Here is a 10,591-nt window from a genome sequence, read left to right on the forward strand (position 1 = left end):
GGAAAGCATTTGTCATTGTGTTCAGTTGAGTAATCTCTGAAGCCCCTTCTTATGTTTGGCATAAAAATCTGGACTTTATTTCCCCAGATTATAAATCCTGGCAAAAGGATTTATAAATAATTTATTAATAGAGTCAGTTTCTCATGACTGAAACTGAAAATGCCAGATTCATCACTCCGTGGGCTCTTCTGCGGCTAGAGCACAGGCAAGTGACCAAGACGTAGCTAAGTGGAAAACACCCTCCCTCAACCGCTCCCCCTCTCCCCGCAAGATGGTGGATCAGGAGTGAGTGATCCAAGAAAGCAGGACAAGAATAGAATCAGGACGGCCTGCCCGGGGGGGGGGGGGGTCTTTCACCAGGCCTAATTGACCACAGACTTTCTAAGACAAAGCATGAAGGAGCCCTTCAGGCCTGAAAAACAGAGGCATGGACTGAGCCACCGGAATAGAGATTCCCAATTTGAAAACATGAATTAAATCACAGACTCAGACTCTCTTGAAGGAAGAGAAGCCAGGTGTTCTTAAACACCACAATAGGGTCACAAATGTATGTTGTAAATCCTCATCCTGATCCCCTCAAATCACTACTACCATTAATCAAGGTGAAGGTGTATGAGAGAAAATGAAATACCTAGATCTTCTAAGGATTATTGAAAACTGGGCTTGTTATTAATGCTAATTACTGTGGACCTGGAGTGCAAGTCAGAGAGAGGATTTACGGCAAGTAAGATAATTGAGTTTTGACTTAAGTTTGTCAATAGACTCAAAAAGTCCCCAAATCTGCATTTATTTCCTCAGCTCTTAAGGGTATAAGTGGGACACATACACATGACAAACAGCAAATCCCCATCTTGGCTCTCTACTCCACAGCGTAGGGGCCATTACAATAGAAATGGCCAACTGTAAACTCCGGGAATTCTTTGTATAGAAAATGGCACATCACAAGTGATACCATGTTCCTAGCAGACCTACTAGACCTGAAAGACCCAGAGGTGGTGACTATCACATTCCCATTTAACTCTCTAGCTTGCAAAGTGAAGAGAGAGTGTTGGGCAATGATGGTTTATCATAAACCCAATCCAATTACATCTGCCGTTCCAGGTGTCTTCACTTGATAAGGGCAAATATACGAAGACTTCGGCCCTTGATCTGCATATGTGGATTTGGCAAAAGAACCTCAGAAGGAGGTTCACTCATTTGTTTATTCATTTTACTTGACAAGGACAACAGTACACCTTTCTCTCACCTCAGTCCTAGGTTACCTCTCTGGTACTGTGCTACAGTTTGATCGGTAGGAGTCTTGGGCATCTCACAGGACACCAACTTGATGGACTCTGGGGGGCTAAAGTAGCAGACAGCCAGGATGCTTAATTTACACCAAAGAGTGGAAGTAGATCTCACAACACTACAGCAGATTTGGGGCAGAGGTGGGGAAGGTGTTTAATGCTCTGTTTATATACGGTTCTCTCTCTGAAATGAAGAGCAAGTTGCCTGTACTTGCATTCCTTATCTCTAGGAATCGGGTGCAATGTTTATGACGCTCTACAGGATTTTAGACCTTTACAATATTAATACATTTAGGTGTCCCATCTGACTCAGTGGATAACACCACTGACTCTTGGCTTTGACAATGAGACCATCCAGGTTTGGTCCATACTGCAGAGCAAGTGACTCTGCCACTCAGCGTTTGTGAGGCAGCCGATCCAGTGAAACCCAAAGGCTCTCTCACCAACCAGGACACAATGAGTCTGTGGCAGGACCTTATGGGAGAACTAAAGTACCTAATCCAAGGGGTCTAGGGGAAACCAAGACCTCTCAGCAAAGAACAACACTTTATAGAATCAGCTCTTGGGTTGCTATGCTTCAAGCCAACATGACATATGCGTTGTGATTGAGGACTCAGGCTGTTGCCAGGCTGCCTGGGTTTGAGTATCATCTCCACCACCTAGCCTCTGTGAGGCCCTGGATTATACCCTATTTTTCTTTCCTCTTTTCCTCTTCTAAGAAACTGACTTAATTGTAGAGATTTGTTGGGAGGTTTGTTGAGTGCACTGGGCATGGTGTCTGGCATATGTGAGTGCTTAATAAATATGGGCTGAATATCTCTTATCTGTAATGTTCAGAACTAGAAATGTTTCAGATTTTTTATTTTTTCTCACTTTGGGATATTTGCACATACATAATGAGATATCTTGTGATGGGATCCAAATTTAGATACAAAATCCACTTATTTCATATGCACCTTAATAGCTTGAAGGAAATTTTACATTTTAAAGAATTTTGTGCATGAAACAAAGTTTTGACCGATATCCACTACATGATATCAGATGTGAAATTTTTTTTTTTTTTAGACAGAGTCTTACTATGTCGCCCTCGGTAGAGTGCTGTGGCATCATAGCTCACAGCAACCTCAAATCCTTGGGCTTAAGTAGTTCTCTTGCCTCAGCCTCCCAAGTAGCTGGGACTACAGGTGCCCACCACAACACCCGGCTATTTTTTTGTTGTTGCAGCTGTCATTATTGTTTAGCTGGCCCAGGCTGGGCTTGAACCCGCCAGCCTCAGTGTATGTGGCTGGCACCATAATCACTGTGCAACAGGCGCTGAGCCAAGATGTGGAATTTTTTTGACGTGGTGTCATGTTGGTACTCAAAAAGTTTTGGATTTTGGAGCATTTTGGAATTTCGCTTTTTGGGTTAGGGATGCCCCACCTATGTTAGTTAGTAGATCCAGTGTGTTGAACAAGCATGAATCATGCCAAAGCAAAACTTTACTTCTATGTGTTTCCACTCAGCCCTTTCACCCTTCTAAGCTCTCTTCAGCAGAGACAGACTTGTCATGAGCCAGGTTGAAATTCTAGGTCCCAAACCTCTTCCACTCATTCCTAAGGACAGATTTGTCATATTACATCAATTGAATACATTAAATGTTGGAATGCTGAACTTGACATCTGAAAATGGTAAATTAGGCTGGGAGCCTACAGAGGGGAAAAATGCCATGGGCCTCTAGCCCTCCTCTCTCCCTGCTCACAACGTCCCTAATTGTTGGTGTAGTCCCACCAAGCGAAGAGGAGTAGGGGATAGAGAGGCTGGAGTCTAGCCCAGCTCTAACTTGGTGGGTGGCTTCATGTTCTCATGCATGCTTTGTTGAGTTCTTCAGACCTTCTTTTCTGCATCCTTTCCTGCTATATTTCCTTTGACTACAAAGGATGCATCTATTCTGAATGATCTCTTGTGAGTTCTTTAATCCCTGAGCATGCAGTGGTCTGCTCCAGCCTCTGTCTGCAGGTGTCCTATTCAGTAAGACCCTGGATCAGTGGTTCTCAACCTGTGGGTTGTGACCCCTTTGTAACAATGAAAATACATCCTGCATATCAGATATTTACATTACGATTCGTAACAGTAGCAAAATTACAGTTATGAAGTAGCAATGAAAATAATTATGTGGTTGGGGATCACCACAACATAAAGGACTGTATTAAAGGGTCGCGGCATTAGGAAGGTTGAGAACCACCACCCTAGATGAACCACATTGGTGCTTTCTGTCTTCCACTCAGTCCTGAGTGGTCCTTGGGAAACACTCATCATCACTTCTATCACCCAGAGTCACAGCACTGGTTCTGCCACCAAAGCAGGTATTCACCCTTCTCTTATTCTCTGGGTTTCCTGGGAAGGAGTCAGACTGCAGACTGTGGCTGCCTTAATCATCCTAGATATAGTTTAGGCACCAGGCCTCTATATTTCCCATCCACCAGGAACACATTTCAAAAATCTCCCAGTGCCCACTGTAGTCTTTTTCATGAGGTTAGAATAAAGGTCCCCAAACTTTTTCTGAAAAGAGCCATGTAGTAAATACTTTAGGCTTTGAGGGCTCTAGGTCTCTGTGACTATTCAGTTCTGCCACTACGGCCTGAAAGTAGCCAGAGACAACCTATAAACAAATTAGCATGGTGGTGTTCCAATAAAAATGTATGGGCCCGGTACAGTGGCTCATGCCCATAATCCTAGCACTCTCAGGACTGATGGGGGCAGATTGCTTGAGCTCAGGAGACCAGCCTGAGTAAGAGTGAGACTCCATCTCTACTAAAAAGAAAATAGAAAAACCAGCTGGGTATGGTGGCACATACCAGTAGTCTCAGCTATTTGGGAGGATGAAGCAAGAGGATCATTTGAGCCCTAGAGTTTGAGGTTGCTGTAAGCTATGAGGATGCTACGGCACTCTACCCAGGCCAAGGGAGTGAGACTCTGTCTCAAATAAACAAACAAACAAAACTTTGTTTATGAAAACAGGCTGGGACCAGATTGCCTTGCTGGCTCCTCACTTCCCTGCCCAAATAGCAGAAAATCAGAGGCATGTATCAGGCAGCTGCTTTCTCTAAACCTCTCTCCCTGCCAGTCTCCTTACACCAAACCCTCTTTGTCCTCCAACCACTTTTATTATCTCAGCTTGGGGAAGGGTGAGAAAGGGTTGTGAAATATTCTCTCAGACATTTCCCTTGGACAATTCTATAGTGGCTCACACCTATAATCCCAACACTTTGAGAGGCTGAAGTGGGAGCATCACTTGAGGCCAAATCAAGAACAGCCTTGGCAATGTAGCGACACCCTATCTCTACAAAAATTTTTACCATTAGCCAGGATAGTGGTGCCTGCCTGTAGTTCCAGCTACTCAGGAGGCTGAAGTTGGAGGATCACTTGAGCCCTGGACTTTGAGGTTGCAGTGAGGGATGATACCGCTGGATGACAGAGCAAGACCTTGTCTCAAAAAAAGAGAAGGAAGCGCAGACCCTATCTCAAAAAAGAGAAGGTGGGGGTGGGTAAAGGAGAGAAAGAGAAAATCCTGATACATAGATTTGCTTCATAATCCCTTCTGCAGCCAATGTCAACTTGGCACCTCAAATGAAAACCAGGCAGTAAGAGTTTAAAATGTATTGAGCTCAAGGAGGTATGCAGAGCCCAGATGGAGCCGAAAGCTACACGTTGAAAGTCACTGGGATGAATGGAGCAAAAGGGCAATGGCATCATCCTCCATTTTATCGTGCACTGTCTGGCTCTCTTAGGCAGAGGATGTGGCACAGTCTCTCACGTTCCTTGTTTCCTGGAGTCTGACGGGTATAGCAGCCTTGTTGTGACTCGCTGTAAAACCATTGTCACCTGAAGTTATGGCTGTGTCTGGAACCAGTTTCCCTTAAACAGAACGTCCTGACAGCTTGCCACCGTGTGTTCTCATGTCCACCTGCTATAGATTTCTATCTTCTCCTTCACCATCAGCATGTCCGCTGTCAGTCTGCCCGTCTCTAGCAGTCTCCTTCACTATCTTTCCACTTTTCATGTGCTTAGATTAAAAAAAAAACAAAACAAAACACCAAAGAACAAAAACCTCAAGGTGTTTAAAATGCCAGATAATCACACTAGGAGTAAGTGCCGAGTGGCTGTCGTCCAATGGGTGGCATGTACGAGCTTACTGTGCAGACAATGGGACAGCTATTTTGGCTGCTTACAGACTTACACATTTATTCATTCACTCATCATTCATTTACAGTAGAACCTCCATGGCTGACCATCTCCTTAAATTGACCTAATTTTCATAGGCCAGATATGTACCACATATACCTGTACGGTAGGCCTGGTTTCTTATGTTGACCATCTCCATATGTAGACCAGTTTGTTACAGTCCCTTGGGTGGTCAACTGTATTTTTTTTTTTTTTTGGCCTGAATTCAGGGGCTCAGCCAGGTGCTGATAGATTGTCAAAACATGACCTTTACTTTGGACGGAGTTGGGATTCTTATTTTAATCTTCTAATTTATGTAGGATTCACATAAATACAGAATTGTATAGAAATGCATAACCGTGATCTCCATACTCTTAGGGCACCTTTTCAGTTGTGCTTGCCTCCATGCCTGCCCTCATCTGTGTCAGTGTCCCCTTCTCCAGTGTGATGTAGCGCCTGCTAACAACTTCCTGCATGCTTACACATCCATACGGCCCACACTGCACTCACAGGTGTCCTCGTCTGTGGGGCCGTTAGTCCTTGTTCTTGCTTATCATCATATCTCAAGTCCCTTCCTCCTCTTCCTTCCTGGCTAACAGAATTTATTTGTTCAGATAGTAGGCAAAGATCCCTTGGTCTGGAAGAAAGTCATCCATATTCTAAACTTAGCAGATGAATCCTGATTGGTATTCATCCCATTCCTTTCTTCTTTTCATTGGTTTAGGAATAAGCACATGACTCAGTTCAGGTCATTAAGACATAAGGAGGCCTATGTAGAGAAGTTTCTGGAATGGCTTCCTATCTTACATAAGGAACAGCCCCAGCAGGTACCACCCTACCTCCTACATGCTTTGAAATAGATGCAATGCCTAGAACTATAGCAATTTTAGTGTAACCATGAAGTGATAAAGAAGAAGTAAAAGAGCCGACATGATAAGAACAGTCAGGCAGAGAGAAAGAGCCTTAGTCCTTAGCTACACCATTGGAACCAATGCTGGAAACCACTTACTCTAGACTTTTTATTAAATGAGAAAAATAAACCCCTTTTTAAGCCACTACCAGTCATTTGCAGCTATAAACCCCTTTTAAGCCACTACCAGTTATTTGCAGCTATAAGCGCTCTTACTTGATACAGAATCTGATGTTTTGAAGTGGGCTGCTATAAGGAACAGACCCTAAAATGTTAAATGGCTGAGTAGAAGGGGCAGGGCAGAAGACAATGAGAATAAAATCCTCCAGGTTAATAATTTGGTAATGGCCAAATACTTAACCAAGATGTGGCTGGGTCTACATGCTGTGCTATTGGGAGAAATGGCATGAAACTGGAGAATGTTGGTATTCTGATTGCTTTAGCTCTTAGCAAAGTCCAAAAGAGAGCTATTGCAAAGAATAAAGCCCATATCCATGCAGCCCTTACTCCCTGTAAGAACAGAAGTTTGCTAAGTGTCAGCAAGATACACAGCCATCCAATTTGAAAACACATTTTCTAGCCTCCCCCACAGTCGCCATTTGACTGAACACTGACCCAGGGATGTGAGTGAGCATTAAATATGCAACATCCAGTCATATCCTAAAAAGAATATTTTAGGAAAGTAGAAGTGTATGCCTTCCACTTCCTCTTTTCCCATCCTACTGGCTAGGAAAACATGGCAAGTGGCATAGTTGCTCTGAAGTTCACATCTGAGGACAGCAGACCCATCTCACCAGTGCTCCTAGACTGCTCACTTCTGGAGCTGAAAGAGAAATAAACTTTTTAAAACACTGAATTTGTTTTGGGGGAGAGGGAATTCTCCTTGTTAGAGCTTAGCCTATTTCCTAACTTGTCCAGAAGGAGACCTTAACTTAGAGACACTGGTTTGACAGTAAAGTGGGGGAAAAGGGAGGAAATCAACTTTACTAAATGTGGAATTTTCCAACTTAAGCTAACAGTCAGTCCCATAATTTTAAGCCTGGCCAGGTTAATGAAGGCAATTTCCTCCTCACTTAAGTTGAAGCTAATACAAGGGGAACTCTGCCTTGAGGTTGGGCACTTGGGCACCAAAGATGAGATGAAGGGTAGCATCACCCCATGTAAATCTTTTCTATGAAATTATCCTTTGCAATGGCCACTGGGCTAAGGGAAAGGATACTGGATAGTACACAAGGGACAGCAGCTCAGGGGCAAGGGTTCTTGGGCTTAGAGCCTGGTTCTCCATAAGTCTTTGGATATGGGTAACTACACATGAAATTTTTCAAAAGGAAATAGACTATACATATTGTTTTGAGGAATATGTGTTGAAAACACAATGCGAGCATTAGCAGGACTTCTCAACCCCTAAGGCAGTAGTAATTCTCCATGTTGGCTTCACATTAGAATTACCTGGAGAGCTCTAAAAACTATTACCACCTGGGCTTTGATACTTGGATTTAATTAGGTCTGAGTTATGACTGGATGGCAAGATGTCTAATTCTTATGTACAGCCAAGCTTGAGATCCAACACCTCAAAGTGGTTCCTAGGCCTCAAAATTGCATTAACACAAAGAGGAGTATAAAATCTGTGAGTTCCACAGTTAAGTGTGTCCTCCTTAATGAGTGCGGGCAGGAGAATGGAGCAGGAATGACCTCCCAAGAGCAGAACTAGGGCCTTCCAGATCTACCAAGCATGGACATAACACCATACCAGGCAAGAGAGTAATCAGCTTTCCTGCCCAGTAGGTTTGAAGTATGTTATGGACCAGTGACTACTGGGTTTTCCCCAACTGCTCTTTCCCAAATAGGAGTTTGTTAGGTACCTACTGAATCCCTTTAGCATCAGTATATTTGGAAATTTTGGAGACAGATAACTTATCTTTTAACTAAATGTCACAAGATCATGAGGAAGCATATATAAACTTCATGGAAAAGATGCACAGCCAGGGCTTCAAGTAGACACATCTGGATCCAGGTTTGTATCTGTGTCCTCTAGGTAAAGAGCTATGTTCCCATGAGCACAGGAATGGGGATGTAGACAGTAGTTGAAGTGAGTTCAACAGAGAGGGGTCTTTTCAGAAGGGAGAAATAAGAGCTTTGCATAATATGCACATGATCTGGCAGAGAGAAAAAAAATGGATGAAATAATGGAGAAGAGATACTAAGTAGGAAAGAAAGGCTGGGATCTAGTGCACAATTAGAGGGACAAACCCTCAGAAAGGAGCCCAGATATAGTTCACGTATAGTAACAGGAGAGAAGGCAGTGTCTCTAAGTTCAGAGGCTGGTCTGTAGTTGGATGTGGTGAAGTAAGTCTGCTGAAGTTCTCTGAGTCCTTCTATTTTCTCAGTGAAAAGAAAGCAAAATCTGGGTGGTGCCTGCGGCTCAAAGGAGTAGGGCGCCGGCCCCATATGCCGGGTGGCGGGTTCAAACCCAGCCTAGGCCGAAAAAAAAGAATGCAAAATCATCATTTGAAAGTGAGAGTAGAAGAGGTATTGAAAAGGAGAGAGGAAAAGGTGTAAAATAGTTGTCTACATGAAAGACAAATGGAATGAATGGAGGAAATGTAGTATGATTGCTGGATTTCATGATGGGCCCCCTTGAGACCCACAGTCATGAATACTAAGAATCAGAAATGTGAATCAAAATATCAATTGAGTTTGTTTGTTCTTCAGAATTAACAAACTAAAATATAAAAGGAAATGCGAAGGAACTAGAATAGCCAAAATAATCTTGAAGAAGAGCAAAACTGGAAGACTTACACCTCCTAATTTCAAAACTGCCTATAAAGTCACAGCAAAGAAGACAGTCTGGTATTCATGATGAAGAGAACACAATAAATGGGTTCAGAAATATGGCCACACATACGCAGCCACTTAAGTTTGGACAAGGGTGCCAATGCCATTCAAGGAGGGGGAAGAAAGCTTTTCAACAAAGGGGAATAGAATAACTTTTGAAAAAATGAATCTTCAACCTTGTTTCATACATATACAAAAATTTACTTGAGATGGATCATAAACCTAAATACAACCACAAAAGCTTCTAGAAGAAATCATAGAGGATATTTTTATGATCTCAGGACAGGCAAATATTTCTCAGAATACAAAAAAGGCCCTATTAAATTAGTAAATTTTACTTTGTAAAAATTAAAAACTTCTGCTAACTTCTGCATCTTGGCATGAGATAGAAAGAGGGTCCAAAATTACCCTTCTACTATGAACAAACAAAAAGAAAAACACTGGTTAACATATAGGAAACAGTATTTTTCAGACATTGCAGAAAATTATTGGCAAATACAAAAATGATCAAAGACTTCTCATGATAATCTATGTAAGCCAGAGAACAATGGAATAACATTGAAAATGCTGATCCGGTTCAAACTCTGTAAATGTAGAATTCTATGCCCACAGAAAATATCTTTAAGAAATAAAAATAAATACAGACTTTTTCAGTTAAACAAGAGCAGAGAGGTTTCACTGACAGCAGATACGCACTTAAAAAAATTTTTAAAAATTTCTCCACATAGAAAGAAATTGATAACAGATGGAAACTGGGATCTATACAAAGAGATGAAGAGTACCAGAAAAGTTAAATATATGGGAAAATATAAAAAGTATTTTCTTGCTTTAAAATGTCTTCAAAAAATGACTATAGTCAAAAATCAACACTGATGTATTGTCAGCTCATAAAACACTTAAGTAGAAGTAAAGTACAAGATAACAATAAGCACAAGAATTGGAGGAAATAGAGGCATATCATAAGGGTCACAAATGATATGTTAAATGGTATGTGTATTTGAAAGTAGACTGTGCTAACTTAAAGATGTATATTGTAAACCTTAGATAGACCCCTAGTTAGTTAAATAGCAGAGATCAAATGAAACACTAAAAAAATACTCAACTATGCCAAAAGCAGCCAAACAAGAAGACAAAAATAGTAAAGAGCAGATGGGACAAATAGAAAACAGACAGCAAAATGGTAGGTTTAAACTCAACCGTATCAATAACTACATTAAATGAGAATGGTCTGAACAATTCAGTTAAAAGTCAGACTTGTCAGATTGCACTAAAATGCAAGGCCAAACTATATAGTGTCTACAGAACATCCACTTAAGGCCCAGCGCCTGTAGCACAGTGGTTACAACACAAGCCACAT

The sequence above is a fragment of the Otolemur garnettii genome, unplaced genomic scaffold (assembly GCF_000181295.1).
Source record: "Otolemur garnettii isolate 467f Iridium unplaced genomic scaffold, OtoGar3 scaffold00111, whole genome shotgun sequence".
Taxonomy (NCBI): domain Eukaryota; kingdom Metazoa; phylum Chordata; class Mammalia; order Primates; family Galagidae; genus Otolemur; species Otolemur garnettii.